The sequence below is a fragment of the Micropterus salmoides genome, unplaced genomic scaffold, assembly GCF_014851395.1.
Source record: "Micropterus salmoides isolate LMB-PRFRI ecotype aquatic unplaced genomic scaffold, ASM1485139v1 Ms_hic_scaffold_1, whole genome shotgun sequence".
In the NCBI taxonomy this organism is placed as follows: Eukaryota; Metazoa; Chordata; class Actinopteri; order Centrarchiformes; family Centrarchidae; genus Micropterus; species Micropterus salmoides.
The window spans coordinates 56,660,661-56,680,377 of record NW_024040040.1 but is presented as its reverse complement, the minus strand read 5'-3'; the positions used below and the strand labels follow the sequence as shown (position 1 = coordinate 56,680,377).

The window sequence follows — 19,717 nt, the reverse complement described above, 5'->3', positions numbered from 1 at the left end:
CTGGTCTATCGGTCAGCTGGTTGGTCACCTGGTCACCTGGTTACTGGCCGGTCGGTCACCTGGTCGGTCGGTCAGCTGGTCACCTGGTCGGTCGGTCAGTTGATTACCTGATTGGTCCGGTGGTTCCCTCGGGCCCGTTGAGTTCGGAGGGGGGGACTGGATCCCACTTGAAGTGCAGCCCCCAGTTGAAGCCGCCCCTGACGATGGGCGAGGGCGAGTAGGACAGAGTGTCGGCGGAGATGATGTCGATGACGGGGCAGACGACGGTGCGGCGGTCCCTCTGGATGGGAGCCAGCAGAGGCTGCAGCCACGCCTGGTTCACCTCGCAGTGACTGTCCAGGAAGACCAGCACCTCACCTGTGCGCACAGAGACGGGACAGGGATCAAGTCAACCTGGACTCCCCTAGCAGGAGCTCGAGTAGAGCAAAGCTTGTAAATGACCTTCAGGATCCAGAGGCCGCGCCGGAGCAACCTCCACAAATAAAGTCAGAGATCAACGCACAGATTAGAAGAGTCAGACGGTCTCAAAGGCAGTAAGGGTGTAGGATTTAGGGTTCAGGGATAAAGGGGAGAGGTAGGCTGGGACTGTCCTACTTGGAATAAGGAAGTATAGATTGTAGGAAATAAGAATGTCGGGTATACATAAAAGTACATATGGATTAAAGTAGAAAAAATTATGCAACAATTAGGATATAGGGAACAAGGATGCGTGAACAGGACGTGGGAAATAAAGATGTAGGGACCAAGGACGCACACATTTAGGATAGAGGGAACAAGGATGTAGGAAAGAAGGTAGCACAGGTTCAGGGCTTGTGTCCATATAGCATTTTTCCAGGCAGATCTGCAAATGGGCTTTTTGTCTCCGCTAAGACAAAATATTATATCATAAAGCTCAGACAGACAGACAGACAAGAACAAGCTTCTCCCCCATTGTCTTGGTTACTAGGGTAACGAGTACTGCTGCATGTAATATACGATTGGTTGATTGCCTGTAAAGGCGCGACAGTGATGACACCAGCGTGTTTCTGAAACGTCCAGAGATTTGAAGCACAAAAATGCACGGACCGCTCTGAAAAGTCCTGCTGGGTGCAGCCAGTTTTCTGTAGTCGGCCGAATGCTGCTGCATACTCTCGCTCTGTGCTGCGGCGTACGCTCGCTCTGTGCTGCGGCGTGCTGCGGCGTGCTGCGGCGTACGCTCTGTGCTGCGGCGTGCTGCGGCGTACGCTCTGTGCTGCGGCGTGCTGCGGCGTACGCTCTGTGCTGCGGCGTACGCTCTGACAACTGAAGAAAGACGCTGGGGCTCAGACAATAGGCTATATGGACACAAGCCTTAAGGAAGTAGGGAACAAGGATGTACAGGTTAAATCATCCACAAGGAATTTTAATTTTTTTTATTTCAAAAAGGTTTTTTTCAACAATTCCCATTTGTGTTGGTTCTGGCGCCCCCTGTGAACAAAGCGATGAGGTAATGCATCAGTTTGTGGCTTGGGACGATTAATAGTTGTTAATAGTCAACTTGTTTTAGACCAAGTTAGGTGTAAGCCGACACAGATTTGGTTACTCAGTAACAGTCATTTTGCTGAGAAAGCTCAAGTTAGCAACACTCCCTGCGAATGTCATGTCTTTATAACAACAAGCCAACAATACAGCTCGGCAGCAAGGCCAACATTAACTGTCAATTATCAGCCAGTTGTCTTAGAAGAGGGCCACTTCAGGGTCACTTTACATCCTTTCAAATCCAGCAACCGTCTCCATCTGTTGAATGAGTGACCAAGGTTTCCACACGTGCTCTGTCACTGTCCCCTTTCTCTTTCCTGATCATCTACAGCCAATCTTCATGCTGCTGGTCTCGTTTGCTAATACAAGTCATACAGAGGTATCAGCGTTACACTGGAACTGTTTCATAACCACTTACAAACTCCTTGTAGTTGTTTTAAGGCAGAAAAGAACAAGAATGTGCAGATTAAGGGAACAAGGTTATAAGGATTAAGGAGGTAGGGTATAAGGATGTAGGACGAACCAGTAGCATGTGAGGCTCCTATCATGCGTCCTCTGATGAGTCCTTCCTCCTCTGGTTCCTTACCAGTTTGACTTTCCCCTGCAGCTCCCCTTTAACGTACCGGTCCAAGTCGTCCTTCAGCTCCTCTGAATCAACACACACCAACACTGAGTCTCAATAATCAATTCAAACACAGTTCTTGTGGTCAGACCACTAACAGAACAAGGAAAACATGTTATCAATCAAACATCTGTGTATCCTGGGCATTACCGAGCTCACTGTGGTCATCTACCAGGATGATCTCGTGCAGCAGGTGGGCCGGCGTACGGTCCAGCACGCTGTGGACGGTTCTCAGCAGGGCGGAGAACGCCTCGTTGAAGAAACAGATTACCACGCTGGCAGAAGGTAAAGTCAGAGGATACACCTTATCCCGACACCTGCAGAGAACGGTTTACCATCAGTAAACGGGTTGACCATCAGTAAAAGGGTGATCATCAGTAAAACGGGTTGATCATCAGTAAAACGGGTTGATCATCAGTAAAACGGTTGATCATCAGTAAACGGGTTGATCATCAGTAAAACGGGTTGATCATCAGTAAAACGGGTTGTGTTGTTTACAAAGAGTTGATGGAAGCCTGAAGGGGCTTAGCCTGAAAGCTAACCCTGTGCTTCCTGACTCTCATGTTGTAAAATCTATTTCAAATATCTTGCTAGTTTTTTTTACTCCGTTGTGTTTTAAATGCGGCGTTTGCATGCTGTTCGTTAGATTATGTATGTTTGCTACTGGTCATTGTAGAAGTTACTTAAGGTAATCTTACCGATACATAAAGTAGACTTTGGCTTATAAAAGTATTTTGAGTCAACACATATTTAAAAATTGACAGGCTTGTTGTCACACATTATTGAGGCTAACTCGCTCTCGGCCAGCAGACTGTGGACTCTGTCATGTCTCAGCAGAGTAGGACTGGTCGCCTTGGCAATGTGCATTTGTTTGAGAGCTCAAATATTAACAAACTCTCTGCAGAATCGTTTAACTCAGGTCACCTCACTGAGGTCCAGAGAGACAGAAGGCAGAACTAAAGGATCTGAAGATGAAGGTCTGACAGTGAGCCTGCTGCACGAAATGTTTCATAACCAGCCAACCATCAGGAGCGATCTGGGGTTCGCCGTCTTTGGACGACCCGCTCTTCCTCCTGAGCCTTATCAAAAGGACCGGCGTGCACGGGACGCACATTCATCAATTATATCATAAATATCATTTATGATAGATTATCAGTTTGGCTTATGACACATGGAGACAATAGATCAGACGCCAAACTGTCATATAGGTCACTAGATGGAGCCAAATGATTGGCTCGAGGGGTTTTAGTTGTTTCTCAAACTGACGACGACGTCTAACTGTGTGAAATGAGAAGTAAACCAAAATGTGATGATGTGGAAACACTGAACCCACATGTTTATTGACAACAGCACAAAGACACTTCTCAAATGTTGAAACTGAGAAAGGCTGTCGTTTCAGAATCAAATTTTAAAAACGTTTTAAAAGAAATTGGGCAGCAGCAACAAAAGACTGACAACAGCTGGAGGAACATCAGTTATTTGGGTTAACTGGCAACATGATCGGGTGTAAAGAGTCTTTCTAATGTAAAATTGTTGGGGGGGGGGGGGGTCACCTCTCTCTGAAGGACCGGCGCCCACAAACGGTAATCGTAATGTTCATCATATCATTCAGATTCAGAGATTCAGGAGAAATCTGGACGAGGCTGAAACCAGGACTGGACGGCCGTGAGCTTCAGACGGACCCAGAACCAGATCCAGGTCCTAAATTTAAATTCTGTTTAGAAATCATGGACCTGCGTCCTCCGGGCTGAAGAGGAGAGGGTTATCAGCGTAGACCCAGTATCTGTGATGGTCCTGGGGGGCGTTAGTGCACACGGGGAACCTGCACCATTAATGCTGAACCATGTAAGGTTTCAACACGTGTAGCGACGTCTTCTTCAGGGACGGACATTATGAAACCCCGAACTGTTGAGCAGCTGAAATCCTCCCTCATGCGGGGACGGGAACACTTTCCGGACTCCAGCCGTCGGTCTCCTCAGGTCCAACATCTGATGAGTCTCTGTGCTGCGTTCAGCTAAACGTCAGTGTCTCCACATCATCACATTTACGCTGCTGGAGACAGGTTACCTGGCAGCTCAGTCTGCGCTGCGTTCACTTGACAACATTAATCTGTTAAAGTCAGTGTCTCTTAAAATAACAACCCCCCCCACTGGTTCTTACCGGGAGTCTCTGGTGTCGGGCAGGTCCCTGTGGGATCCCAGTCTGGTGGAGATCAGGACGTTGAAGGCGTGTCGATGGTACCCGCTGTCCCTCAGCTCCTGGTCTGCTTCGTTAAAGATCATCCCTGCAGACAGACACATGTCACAGAGACCAGAGACCAGGACTCACGGTGTCACACAGAGACCAGAGACCAGGACTCACGGTGTCACAGAGACCAGAGACCAGGACTCACGGTGTCACACAGAGACCAGGACTCACGGTGTACAGAGAGACCAGAGACCAGGACTCACGGTGCCACATCAACAAACTGATTCATGGACTAATCGCTGCAGTGCCACAGAGTTTTAATGTTCCCAGCAGCACCCGAACACACCGCAGCCACTCACCCATCTCAGGCGACAGCTCTCCTCCCTTATTGGCCGGTAGAGGCCGGCGCCCCGCCCTCCGGTCGGCCAGGCCCTTGGTGATTGGCTGGCTGCGTTGCTGCAGGGGCGTCCTGCCGCGTCCGGGCTCCGCCCCCAGAGAGAAGTAGAGGAAGAGGAGGACGGACCAGGTGGCCGAGGTGACGAGGCAGCCGTAACAGAAGTACCTCAGCGTGACACTGGCCATGGTGGCCGAGCGAGCATCGCCTCACATCACACTGAGAGAGAGAGAGAGAGAGAGAGGAGTGACGGGGACAGCTGGGCGCCGTCACATCATTCATTTAGACTTTAAAAGACGCCACAGCTTCACATGTTTTATAGCAGCTGTGGGCCCCACAGGAGGCCGGCTCCCTGAGGCCCCCCCGCCCACACACACGCACACAAAGCTCATCCTCCTGAGTCCTGAAGCCAGAGTCTCTCAGACCTGAGTGCTAAAGGGGGTCAAGTTTGGACCAGGAGGACAGAAGCTGACCTGTAAGCGTTTCCTTCAGCCTGAACAGAAAGCACCGAGGGATTTTAATCGTTTGCATGATAGTCGACGTGGTATTTATAAATGTAGGTCTCTGTCTAACCGACGGACTGAAGAGAGACTCCATCCAGGGTCTGGACTCTGTCCCCCAGGGGACTCTGTTCACCGGGGGGAATCATAACTCATAATAAACCTTCATTTTCAAACAGTCCTGGAAAAGAAAACGGGCAGAACATCAAATTAGAGAAATGTGAAAGATGTTTTTCAGCATCAGGTGTCGACGGAGGAAACGCTTGTTGTTTTGGATCAGCGGCGTCTCTTTGTGCTGGCAGGTGTTGGACGTCACGGCTCAGATTAGAGACGAGGATGCAGGTTACGAGTTCACAGGAACAAGAGGAGAAGATATTTAACATTAAAATCTTTAATGCTGAAATATAAGATCTGGGTTTTTCTTCTTCAGCAGGTACTTTCACCAGATGACTTCAGGTGCTCCGTTTAAAAGAGAGTCATCAGGTGAGTTTGTAGGAAAATGCAACGACAATAAGCCCAGATATTAATTTGATAGTCTGAAACCCGAAACTAAAGCCTCCTGAGAGGTTTACTGAAGCTGCTCTTCTGTTTGTAACAGAGTGCCCTGTGTCGCTGGTACTAATGGGGGCGGGGCCTGCTGTGGTGGAGGGGCGGGGCCTGCTGTGGGGAGGGGCGGGGTCTGCTGTGGTGGAGGGGCGGGGTCTTTTGTATCCAGCAGCAGAAAGTTTAGATGTTTCAGTGAATCTGACTCGCCTGACATCCCAGACGCTGCGATGTGACCGTTGATGCTGAAACATCCTGAGCAGCCCGAACAGGTTTTTCAGCTGAAGTTACTTTCTTTCTGTTTCTTTAATATTTAAACTGCACTGTGTGTTTTCTGATTTTGCAAATAAACATTTCAACACACAATGTTTTCAGAAAGTGTCCCCGGTGGAAAAGACACCTGTGTGTCGGAGTAACCTTAATAAAAAGAGTTTTAAACGTGTCCTCTGCTGCCCGGAGGGGAGTCGCTGCAGAGATCTAGACTGTCCAACATGGAGACATGAAAATGAATCTGCTGTTATTGATGTTAGAGAGACAAATAAAAAGGGAACATGTAAGCACCTGAAGGCAGCACAGGTTTACAGTAAACAAGCCCAGGACGTCTTTTCATCCTGTCATCTAATCTGACCCTGTGTTACATAAAGAGCCTGGCTGTCAGCTGATGTCAGCAAACACCTGAGCAGGTGAGTTAGCAGGTGTCAGGTGTCCTCTTGGTTCATAATCCTTAAAGTAACAATCAAACATTGACTTCACAGACTCTTAGCCGTCACGTCCTCACAGCCTCTTCATCACAACAACAGATTATAACTGAGGCAAACTACAACGAAGAGGGGAAGTGCAAGTTAATAATCCCAGTCTGCGCCAAACTCCATTTAAAAATATTCTGTTTTAAGGATCCCTTTAAAAAACAAACAAGCTGCACATATCATATTATGAAACTAAAGAAAGTCCCTGATCCTGGGGGGTCTTCTCCTCAGTCCTGCATGAATCTGAAACACAGAGCAGCCATGTTTCTAAATCTAGGATGAAGTCACCTGTTACTCGCAACAACAAACCCTCTGAACAGCAGCAACAGCAGGGTGATTTACCTTATTATCTTCATATTTTAATGGATTCCAGTCAGTGAGATGTCTGCCGAGTTAAAGAAGATAATCATGTGTGCTTCCCTGAATCCGCTAGATCACTGATGAGCAGCGGAACTCTGCCCATCTGTGGTTTAAGTTTCAGTTCCCAGGTTAGGAAACCGGAGGCTGGCTAAAACCGTGTCCGAAAATGGAACTCGCTAGCTTAGCGACCGTTAGCTGATCTCGGGGGGAGGAATGTGGGGATACCGGAGCTTTACCGGGTCTGACTCACATCCAGAAACAACACCGACACCGCAGCCTCGGAATGAACTGTACTCACGGGTCATCAGCTTGGAGCAGCTTTGCTCAGCGGCACTCCGGCCAGCTGCTCGGACCTGCCGTCGGGCTGCAGCTCAGTTAGCCGCTGTGGTTAAATCAGCAGGATTTCAGGCGGAGTTCTGACCGCAGCTGCAGAGACACTCAGAAACCTCCGTGTGTCTCACAGACTGAAGATAAAAAGGTCTGTCTGCAGCAAGTTTCCTCTCAGAAACACCATCAAGTCAGGCAACACTAACCACGTGACTTCCGCTCGCTGCTTTCACAATAAAACAAACCAGACGCCTGTTTAAAGGTCCCGACCTTCACAATAAAAGTACAGACTTGAGACTGGATCAGTGTCAGTCCTGGAGCTCACATCTAATTTAATCAGCTTCTCTTGATAATAATATTAATAAACCCACTGTTTCTAAGTTCCAGAGTTATGAAATAAATACTTATAAAATCATGCAGATATAATAATCAGGGCTGATTCGAAGGCGCTCTGTGTTTTTCAGTACAGGAGAGTAAATCTGATCTGAGATCAAAGCAAACAAAGAGATTTAAAGAAGATGGATTTCTATTTTATGGACCAATGTAAAATTATAAATGTGAAATTCTCTTTTGGTGTTCAGGAAAATAGTTTGTAAAGATATGTTTTATGGTAACAAATGTGAATCATTCATTTCTTTGTTTCTTTATGTATATCTAGCTTTTTGATTTCCTTTTCCTTTGAGGGGGCCAGATTTAATTAACATGAAGATATGATAATAATTTAATGATGAATAAGCTTTTGCTTCAGCCCTTTCAGTCACTGTTTCCTGTTTGTGTTTACACTGTGATACGTTTACAATTATTGTTCAAGGTTCAAGGAGTTTTTATTATCCCGAGCGTCAGCAGGGCGTAGCATAAATAACACAAAAACAACCATAGTAACCAAGTAAGAAACAAAATAAGTGCATAATACATCAAAGTTCCACATCTCCATTGAATTATTAAACAGCCTACAGCAGCAGGAACAAAAGAGTTCTCATTTCATGATGATGATAAAAAAAAACTTGTCTGTCAGACAAAAAGGCCTGCTGGGAAATAATTCCTGTATATAAAAGCACCGAACATGAAAGCTGATCTGCATACAAACAAACACAAACTATTTAAATGTTCAGCATCAGAAACAAGAAACCTTTTCTCCCGACTCCCCCTCAGATCTCCGTCACCCCGAGAAGACAAAAAGTTAAATATGATCCAGCCTGAAGACGTCCTGCTGCAGTAACGTGTTTCTCTCCTGCTTCTTCTAAAGTAACATCAGAGTTTCTCAGGTGTTTCATCTGATGTTCCTCTGCCTGTTGCTGCAGCTTCTCTGTCCATCAGTGAAGCTCTGCCTCCATCTAGTGGCTGAAACAAAGAACAACACTCTCATTCTGACGGTTGCAATATGTAAGACGTGATCCTCTATGTGAATTTCACCTTGTTATTTACCGTTAATCTCTGGGACTTTAAAGCATGGCCTGTATGTTACTGGGTGTGTGTGTGGACGTGGCCGAAGTTTTTAACTTGGTCATAAACTGAAAGGCTAACGTTAACATGCTGGCTGGCCCCAATACAGACGGGAGTAAACCCTGTGCATTCTCCTAATGCAGGGGCCTCAAACTCCTGGCCCTCCTCCCCTTGGTGTGGTCTTGTATATCACGTTTTCTTTTAAATCACGTGGATGGCCGAGTGTGTCGCTTACCTGGGGAACACATGGCACCAAGATGCATATGGGAATAAGGTGAGCCGGCGGAGGCAGTGAGATGCTTTGGACAATGTTCTGCTGGGAAACCTTGGGTCCTGCCAGTCACGTGGATATTACTTTAACACGTAGCACCTACCTAAGCATTGCTGCAGGCGTGGACACCCTTTCATCGGTATTCCCTGATGGCCTCTTTCAGCAGGAAGAATGGTTCAGGAACGGTTTGAGGAACAACAACTAGTTCAAGGTGTGACTTGGCCTCCAAGTCCCAGATCTCAATCCAATCGAGCATCTGTGGGCTGGAGTTTTACCACAATTGGCCTCGGTCGGTCTCCTCCAGGTTGTCCTGTGCGGTGGGCCCTCTCCACCTCACGTTGCAGCTATAATTTTCCTTTTTTACCTTCTCCTCCATCTCTGACCAGGTCTCTCCCTGTGGCTCCTGTATCCCATCAAATAGCAGGTTATTTCGCCTGGATTGGATCTCCAGATACTCCATTTTGTCCATAAAAGCCAGCATGCTGTCACAGACTTTAAAAAATATCTGTTTACATCGAGGTGCTGTGTTCCTTCAGATTTGCTGGCAGTCTAGTGTTAGCGGAGTCCATTATTAGTTCAGCAAAGCCTTTGAAATTGCTAAGTTGTAGTTCCAGTAGTGCAGTAAACATTGCTTTCTGTTGCTGCAGCAGTTCATTTACACTGAAGATTGTCACATATTCGTCTTCCTGTTTTGCATCTTTTTTTGGAGGCATCTTTTAGACTTGTCAGCCCACACTTGTAGCACACAAGCAGATTGACAGCTAAAGTTGGGCTACTCAACGTTAGTAGAATCTGTTGATCAGACCCTGTTCAGTCCCAAACCGCTCGCCACCGCTGTGTTGCTCTTGTTCTCGTTCTCATTCTCGCTCGCCAACGCTGTGTTGCTCTCGTTCTCGCTCTCATTTTTGCTCGCCACCGCTGTGTTGCTCTGTTCTCGTTCTCATTCTCGATCGCCAACGCTGTGTTGCTCTCGTTCTCGCTCTCGTTTTTGCTCGCCACCGCTGTGTTGCTCTTGTTCTCGTTCTCATTCTCGCTCGCCAACGCTGTGTTCTCTTGTCTCGTTCTCATTCTTGCTCGCCACCGCTGTGTTGCTCTTGTTCTCGTTCTCATTCTCGCTCGCCAACGCTGTGTTGCTCTCGTTCTCGCTCTCGTTTTTGCTCGCCACCGCTGTGTTGCTCTTGTTCTCGTTCTCATTCTCGCTCGCCAACCATGCGTTGCTCTCGTTCTCGCTCTCGTTTTTGCTCGCCACCGCTGTGTCGCTCTTGTTCTCGTTCTCATTCTCGCTCGCCAACCATGTGTTGCTCTCGTTCTCGCTCTCGTTTTTGCTCGCCAACGCTGTTGCTCTCGTTCTCGCTCTCGTTTTTGCTTGCCACCGCTGTGTTGCTCTTGTTCTCGTTCTCGCGCGCCGACGCTGTTGGAGGAGCACTGCCAGAGCCCTGCAAAATGACCTCCAGCAGGCCACAAATGTGCATGTGTCTGCTCAAACGGTCAGAAACAGACTCCATGAGGGTGGTATGAGGGCCCGACGTCCACAGGTGGGGGTTGTGCTTACAGCCCAACACCGTGCAGGACGGTTGGCATTTGCCAGAGAACACCAAGATTGGCAAATTCGGCACTGGCACCCTGTGCTCTTCACAGATGAAAGCAGGTTCACACTGAGCACTTGTGACAGACGTGACAGAGTCTGGAGACGCCGTGGAGAACGTTCTGCTGCCTGCAACATCCTCCAGCGTGACCGGTTCGGCGGTGGGTCAGTAACGGTGTGGGGTGGCATTTCTTTGGGGGCCGCACAGCCCTCCATGTGCTCGCCAGAGGTAGCCTGACTGCCATTAGGTACCGAAATGAGATCCTCAGACCCCTTGTGAGACCATATGCTGGTGCGGTTGGCCCTGGGTTCCTCCTAATGCAAGACAATGCTAGACCTCATGTGGCTGGAGTGTGTCAGCAGTTCCTCCAAGAGGAAGGCATTGATGCTATGGACCGGCCCGCCCGTTCCCCAGACCTGAATCCAACTGAGCACATCTGGGACATCATGTCTCGCTCCATCCACAGACTGTCCGGGAGTTGGCAGATGCTTTAGTCCAAGTCTGGGAGGAGATCCCTCAGGAGACCATCCACCACCTCATCAGGAGCCCAGGCGTTGTAGGGAGGTCATACAGGCACGTGGAGGCCACACACACTACTGAGCCTCATTCTGACTTGTTTTAAGGACATTACATCAAAGTTGGATCAGCCTGTAGTGTTTTCCACTTTGATTTGAGTGTGACTCCAAATCCAGACCTCCATGGGTTGATAGATTTGATTTCCATTGATAATTTTTGTGTGATTTTGTTCTCAGCACATTCAGCTATGTAAAGAAAGGAGTATTAATGAGATTATTTCATTCATTCAGATCTAGGAGGTGTTATTTTAGTGTTCCCTTTATTTGAGCAGTGTATATCCAGTACATAGCTTTTTATGCACATGCCCCTTGCCAGGGAGGGCCACTGGGGTGGCCACCAATTTTATTAGGGTGGTCAGGCAGTGGACAGGGGTCAGCATGGGCCCCTGACTGGTCTGCGGCTACGCAAACCCATATGCAACAAACTATGACGCACTGTGTGTTCTGACCTCTTTGTATCAGAACCAGCACTACTAACTTCTTCAGCAGTCAGACCTACAGGAGCTCGTCTGTTGGATCAGGGGCCAGCCTTCACTCCCCATGTGCATCAGTGATCCTTCATCAACTCTGATGACACAATGTTCACCTGTTGTCTGACAGGATCTATGGTAACCAGATATTTAGTGCTTTTCACTTCACCTGTCAGTGGTCATAATGTTATGGCTGATGGGTGTAAATGTATAGCCAGTTGTTTTATTTTATATGTTATCATATTTTAACACACATTTAATTATCTGATAAGTTCTGTGTATGTAGCACGAAGGGTCTACAAACGTTCTTTTTGGAATACAGCCTTGTGTTGTGTAATGACAATGTTCAGCAGTTCCTGCTGTTGCCTGCTGCATCTTTGAGACTGAGATTGAGATGGCGCCAGTGTGTGTGGCTCGCCGTTTCTCTCTGTCAATGCTGTGATCGTGCAGTTCGTGTCAATTGATGTTCAAGACGTTGATGCAATATTGGTGTACGATGGCCAACACTACAGGAACTTTGTTTCTCTGCCAAAGATTTAGTAAGGTTTGATCATGATGGATATAAAACTTCCCTGCTTGCCTTTGCCGCCCTCAGGCTCCACATCTCTGCCGTAGGCCTAAGCGCTACCGCCGCTGGAGTGCGTTCTTATGCTTCCTGGGCAGAGTGGTGCTTCGACACCTAATTCTTCGGTGATTGCTGGACCCTGTTGACGTCTGGTTGGTACCTGTTATAGCTATACAGCCCCTGCTCTCCTCGCCCCCACTGGCGCAGGGTAAATCTGGGGAACCTGCGGCCTCTGTTTTGGGTTCCTCAGACAATCAGCACTGCAGACCCGCCGGTTCCTCTCAGGATTGGCCTGGTAAACGCTAGATCGCTAGCAATCAAATCTTTTATCCTTAAGGATTTCTTCACGTCCCGGAGATTGGATTTTCTCTGTATAACTGAGTGTTGGTGAGTCCGGTGCCTTTTCTGAACTCTTACCGCAGGACTGTTGCAATTTGAACTCCCCGGGGATGTCCAGTAGAGGAGGAGCAGTGGTGTAGTCTAGTTTTTTCTAGTATACTGTGATTTTTCATACTCACCCGTCCCTGCGCAACGTCCCATAAACACCACTACAGTCACTAATACATACAGTATGCATGTACAGGTAATAGAGAACATTCTGAAGGACTGCTTAGGCTGTGTGTTATCAACAACGCAAAGACTTCAGCCAATGACCGTTACAGGTGGGTAAGGGCGTCACTTGGTGTTGAAAAGTGGTGGGGACATTTTAGGGCTCAGATTATAGTTGTGACAAAACACTTAGCATATGAGATGTGACAATCCAGAATATTGGGGTCATGAGAACAAGACTAGAAGACATTTTATAATTATATAAAATTATTAATTATTTTATAATAGTATTTAAAGAAATATTCATTGATGAGTACACAATTGTGGGGTCTGGGGGTCCTCCCACAGTAGATTTTGAGCATTAAACATTTAATTTCCTGCATTCTGGAGACATTTTCTGCACCAATTTATGGTGGAAATGTTTAATGTTTAGTGTTAATCACCATCTAACTCAGCCAATTAAGAGCTACATTTAGCCTTAGATGTTATATAAATCTGATTTTATCATCTGGCAATTTTCAATGCACATTTCACAGGGCAAGTTGCAACTATTATTAACAATAATGGCAGTAATAACAATGAACATAGGCCTATGTGCAGTTCCGCATTTATTGACACACCACATTAACGTTAGTTCACTCGTTCTAGATTCATTTCAATAGACCAACAATGCTGTTACAGTTCCGTTAATGATAGCGTAAATGATAACTGAGGCCTTTATGCTACTTTCACTCTCCAGGTAATGTTACCATAGCACCAGCCTCAGCTGGCTTGTTCTGTGTTTTAGTAACTTTTGTGTCATCTGCTGCAGCCGCAGTGTTACCCGGAGTGACAGCAGCTTCAGCTGCAGGCTTACAAAAACACCAGAAGAGTGTAGTTTGAGTTGCTCGTGTTTCACCTCTCCTTTACAGATTCACATAAGTTAATTTCAAACTTGTACCGAGTGACCGCCACGCAGCTGGCACAGGCCACGTGGTTTTGCAAAAGAAAGGACGGAGGTGACTGGAGGAGCTGTGTTTAGTAAAGCTAATTAGTAATGCAAACTAGTCCTGTTGAGGTGATGAGGAGACGTTTCTTTTTGGATTTTAATGTGCAAATAAAATGCACCTCAGAGGGGAGGAGGTTTCTGATGCTGCCTGTTTTTTATATTACAGATATGTCTACAGATAAATGTCAGAAGCTGTAAAATTAAGACACAAAAGGCAAACATGAACAGTTGTATCTATAATGATTCTGATGTCATATTAACAGGGTTTTCCTGCCGTTAAGGCTTAGGGGTGATGCCCAAAACATGCTGTGGCATCACTGTAAAATCAATGTGGAGCAACAGAACCAACCAAATTAGTTTCTCCAGATCTAAAGGTTGTAGTTCCTCCAGCAGGCTGATCTTTGGCTGTTGGTTATTTATTATCTGCTCTAGCTTTTTGAACTATTTGTTCAGAGATATGGAAAATAATGGCCCAATATGATGTGAAATTACATATTTGTCATTGGAAAACATAAAATGTTCTTGCCTTCGTAGAGGGCAACAAACCTCTTGGGGATAAAATACAAACAAAAGAAGATTCAGAGCTACCCTGTACCCCAGAGGGACCCTGTACTCTGCTGGGACCCTGTGCTCTGCTAGGACCCTGTGCTCTGCTGGGACCCTGTACTCTGCTGGGACCCTGTACTCTGCTGGGACCCTGTACTCTGCTGGGACCCTGTGTTCTGCTGGGACCCTGTGTTCTGCTGGGACCCTGTACTCTGCTGGGACCCTGTGTTCTGCTGGGATCCTGTGTTCTGCTGGGACCCTGTACTCTGCTGGGACCCTGTACTCTGCTGGGACCCTGTGTTCTGCTGGGACCCTGTGTTCTGCTGGGATCCTGTACTCTGCTGGGACCCTGTGTTCTGCTGGGACCCTGTACTCTGCTGGGACCCTGTGTTCTGCTGGGACCCTGTACTCTGCTGGGACCCTGTGTTCTGCTGGGACCCTGTACTCTGCTGGGACCCTGTGTTCTGCTAGGAGCCTGTGCTCTGCTGGGACCCTGTACTCTGCTGGGACCCTGTGCTCTGCTAGGAGCCTGTGCTCTGCTAGGAGCCTGTGCTCTGCTGGGACCCTGTACTCTGCTGGGACCCTGTGCTCTGCTAGGACCCTGTACTCTGCTGGGACCCTGTACTCTGCTGGGACCCTGTACTCTGCTGGGACCCTGTGTTCTGCTGGGACCCTGTACTCTGCTGGGACCCTGTGTTCTGCTGGGACCCTGTGTTCTGCTGGGACCCTGTACTCTGCTGGGACCCTGTGTTCTGCTGGGACCCTGTACTCTGCTGGGACCCTGTACTCTGCTGGGACCCTGTGTTCTGCTGGGACCCTGTGTTCTGCTGGGATCCTGTGTTCTGCTGGGACCCTGTGTTCTGCTGGGACCCTGTACTCTGCTGGGACCCTGTGTTCTCCTGGGACCCTGTGTTCTGCTGGGACCCTGTACTCTGCTGGGACCTGTGTTCTGCTGGGATCCTGTACTCTGCTGGGACCCTGTGTTCTGCTGGGACCCTGTGTTCTCCTGGGACCCTGTACTCTGCTGGGACCCTGTGTTCTGCTGGGACCCTGTGTTCTCCTGGGACCCTGTGTTCTGCTGGGACCCTGTACTCTGCTGGGACCCTGTGTTCTGCTGGGACCCTGTACTCTGCCGGGACCTTCCTCTGTGGAGTTTCTCTTCTTGAATGTAGAAGATGAATAGGGAAAATACTTTTGTTAACCATCATTTTTAAACACAGCACTCTTAGAAATTACATTTTAAAGTTAAACTGAATTCCTCCAGAAGATTTTACGCATTAGACTCTTCATTTCCTGCATTCTGGTAACATTTTCTGCCACCACCTATAATCAGTGCTTGAAGTGGAAAATATAGGTGCTGGTACTCAGGGCTGGGCAATGTGGGCGAAAATGTTATCACGACATTTCGTATCATTCAGTGTCACTGCATGTGTATTCTCATGATAAATGTCAAATAATTATTTCTTTCAAGTTTAAAGGCAGATTTTTGCTCCTGAGTAAAGTTTAAGAAACCAGATGGGGCGGCTGTGGCTCAGGAGACAGAGCGGGATTGCCTGCCAATCAAAAGATTGGTGGTTCAATCCCCGGCTCCTCCAGGCTTCATGTTGAAGTGTCCTTGGGTAAGATACTGAACCCAGAATTGTGTGAATGGTGAATGTGGTGTAGTGTAAAAGCGCTAGACTACAAAAGCTATACAAATAGATTTTATTGTAGTTTTAAACTATTTTTATGGTCAGAACAAACACTTGATGCCAAACAGTGGATCACTTAACAAACATTCAAAACAATTATGATTAAGTAAGTTTAAATTATTTAGAAATCTTTTTTTCAGCCCCTTTTCCTCAACAAAATAAATATATGAATAGAAAAATTAAGTTTTCAATTTAAACTCAAATGAATTAAATCAAACACTTATTAAACATTTGTTATATTGTTACTCGGGAAAATTATATTGTGATAATTGTCATTATTGTTTTATTGCCCAGCCCTGCTGGAAGGCCTACTCCCCACTCACATGAGGGAATGTGTATCGGCTGGTTCTAGGGCTAAACCGTTTCATTATAACATCAGATAATAGTAAACTATAAAGTGTACCACTAGTGTAATATTAATTCCAGTTGGACAGCAGTTTCATTTCTGTGGGTTTTCATTTATTGTAAGAAAAATGATCTACATGATGCTCAGTCTAATGTTAATGCTGAGTAACTCGTCAAAAATCATTCATGCAGACCAACGAGTTCAATGTTTTAAAAGTTTGCTGTAACGCATCAACAATGTTAAGGTCCTGCCCCATCCAGGCTGTGATTGGTCGATTCACAAAAGTTACTGTGACAGCTACTTTATGCTCACGGCTGCATGAAAGGCACCCGAGCTTCCAGCTGCTCTGTGTCTGCCGGCAGACAGGCGAGAATGGGAACAGATGAGCGCCACATAGAGCCCACCGGTACGCAAGAAAAGTCCCGAGACGCCAAAGAGTAAAATGTAGAAGTTATATACTGGTATCAATGGCTCACTTCAAGCACTACCTCTGATCAAAATTAACACCACTTATCTGTGAAGCTGTAGTCCACGTAACAATGGCCTTGTTACGTTGGCAAAGGCCCAGACAGTCCAATCCACTAAAATGTTTAGTTTATTATAGAGCTGGGGAAAAAGGTTATCACGATAAAAACATTTCATATCATTCGATATCAATAATTATCACGATAACATCAAATCATTATTTCTCTCAAGTTTAAAGGCTGATTTTTGCTCCTGAGTGAAAATTTAAGAAACCAGATGGTTAGTTGTGTAGTTAAACTATACTTTATGGTCAGAATGTGACAAACACTTGATGCCAAACAGTGGATCAGCAGTAAAATTAAGTAAAATCTTTTTTCAGTTAAACATCTTAATAGAAAAAATAAGTGCTAATTTGTTCGTCATTCAAATGAATTAAACCAAATATTTATTGACGATATATTGAACATTTATTATATGATTATTGAGGGAAATTATATTGTGATAATTATCGTTATTGTTTTATTGCCCAGCCCTAGTTTATTATATCAATAAATACATGCGGACTGCTGTTGCGTCGCTTTATATTAGCCTAACTACAGGTAGCATGTAAACAAAAAAGCGTCTACATGTTGACCTTTTGAGTGACACCTTAATTGACCCAATACAAACTTCATGCCCTGTTCACAGCCTACAATAGCCAATGAGTGTCTACGTAGTCAGGAAGTGCCAGTCCCCTTTCTTTTGTGTATAGACTGACAGAGACTGATTTAGAGCTCATCATAGCACAGAGACAGCACTGGTGAAAATTACTAATGACCTCCTTATTGCATCAGACAAAGGACTTGTCTCTGTACTGGTTTTATTAGATCTTAGTGCTGCATTTGATACTATTGACCATCAGATCCTATTGCAGAGACTGGAACATTTCATTGGCATTAAAGGAACCGCTCTAAGCTGGTTTAAGTCCTATTTATCAGATCGATTTCAGTTTGTATATGTTAACGATGAGTCCTCCATGCATGCCAAAGTTAGTCATGGAGTTCCTCAAGGATCTGTCCTCGGACCAATCCTGTTCACTTTATATATGCTTCCTTTAGGCAATATTATCAGGAAACATTCCATAAGCTTTCATTGTTATGCAGATGATACTCAGTTATATCTATCGATCAAGCCAGATGAAACTCATCAGTTAGCTAAACTTCAAATGTGCCTTCAGGATGTTAAAACCTGGATGACCTGTAATTTTCTCATGTTAAACTCAGATAAAACTGAAGTTATTGTTCTGGGGCCTAAGCACCTCCGTGACGCATTATCTAAAGATATAGTTTCCCTTGATGGCATCGCCCTGGCCTCCAGCACCACTGTGAGGAATCTTGGAGTTATCTTTGATCAGGACATGTCGTTTAAGTCTCACATTAAGCAAATTTCAAGGACCGCCTTTTTTCACCTACGTAATATTGCGAAAATCAGGAACATCCTGTCTAAAAATGATGCAGAAAAACTAGTCCATGCATTTGTTACTTCTAGTCTGGATTACTGCAATTCCTTATTATCAGGCTGCTTAAAGTCCGTTAAGACTCTTCAGCTGATCCAGAATGCTGCAGCACGTGTTCTGACAGGAACCAGGAAAAGAGATCACATTTCTCCTGTTTTAGCTTCTCTGTATTGGCTTCCAGTAAAATCCAGAATAGACTTTAAAATCATTCTTCTTACCTACAAAGCTCTTAATGGTCAGGCACCATCTTATCTTAAAGAGCTCATAGTACCTTACTACCCCACCAGAGCACTGCGCTCCCAGAATGCAGGGTTACTTGTGGTTCCTAGAGTCTCCAAAAGTAGACTAGGAGCCAGAGCGTTCAGCTATCAAGCTCCTCTCCTGTGGAACCAGGTTCCAGTTTGGGTTCAGGAGGCAGACACCATCTCCACATTTAAGAGTAGGCTTAAGACTTTCCTCTTTGATAAAGCTTATAGTTAGGGCTGGCTCAGGTGAGTCCTGAACCATCCCTTAGTTATGCTGCTATAGGCCTAGACTGCCGGGGGATTTCCCATGATGCACTGAGCTCCTCTCTCCTCTACTTTCTCTCCCTCTGTATGCAACCTCATCCCATTATTGCATGTTACTAACACAACTTCTCCCCTTTCCGGTAGTCTTCTGCCCTCTCCTCTCTCCTATCACTTCCTGCAGGTGTTTCTGGCTCTGGAGCTGTGGAGTCTGGATCTGTGGTTGCGGGTCACCTGCTGCCCCCGCGTTCCTGCTCGACACCCTCTGCTGCAACGACTATTGTTACTAGTCCCATTGTTATTATTGTTATTATAATCATTAACATTACAATTGTTATCATTAACACTACTATAAATATCTGTACCATTTTTCATTTAGTTTTAGTTTTAGTTTTACTCATTTTAGAGTACGGTCTAGACCTGCTCTTTTATGAAAAGCACTGTGAGATAACTGTTGTTGTGATTTGGCGCTATATAAATAAAATTGAATTGAATAGAATTGAAAAAGGACCTTGCATAGGACTTCTGATGTTCTCTTCTGATGTGTGCTGCTCACGGACATGCCCAGCAGTTTTCATTTGCCGGAGATCGTAGGTGTACCAGGAGGCTGAGCATAAGAAGCTGACAGTTCTAGTTTTGACAGGGGCCTGGAGATCTAGGAGACTGCTCAGAGACTGGTTGTAGAAGTCAACCATCTCAGTGATTGAGGAGAAATCAGCAGAGGAGAGATGTTGGAGGTCTGTAGTCAAGGTGTCTGGGTTGATCTTTTTCAGGTCCCTATAGCAGATTTGACGCTTGTCTTTGGTGTGTGGGGAAAGGAGTGACAGCTCCATTGAGATGGCCTTGTGGTCAGACACACCCAGATCATTCGGCAGTAGGTTGCTAATGGGGGTGGAGTTGGAAATGACCAGGTCCAGTGTGTGCCCCCTGGAGTGTGTGGGGACATGGGGGTGGTGCAGAGTGTTGTGAGAAGGTTGTGTATCTCTGAGATGAAAGCTGAGTTGAGTTTGGGGGGGCCGTAGTGAGGAGCATTGTCATGGGGAAG

General features: G+C 46.2%; 1 pseudogene; it reads right to left on the bottom strand.

The window, feature by feature from the left end:
- Positions 1-98: 98 nt before the first annotated feature.
- On the bottom strand, positions 99-7,397 carry LOC119897597 (annotated as a pseudogene).
- Between the last annotated feature and the right edge of the window lie 12,320 nt (positions 7,398-19,717).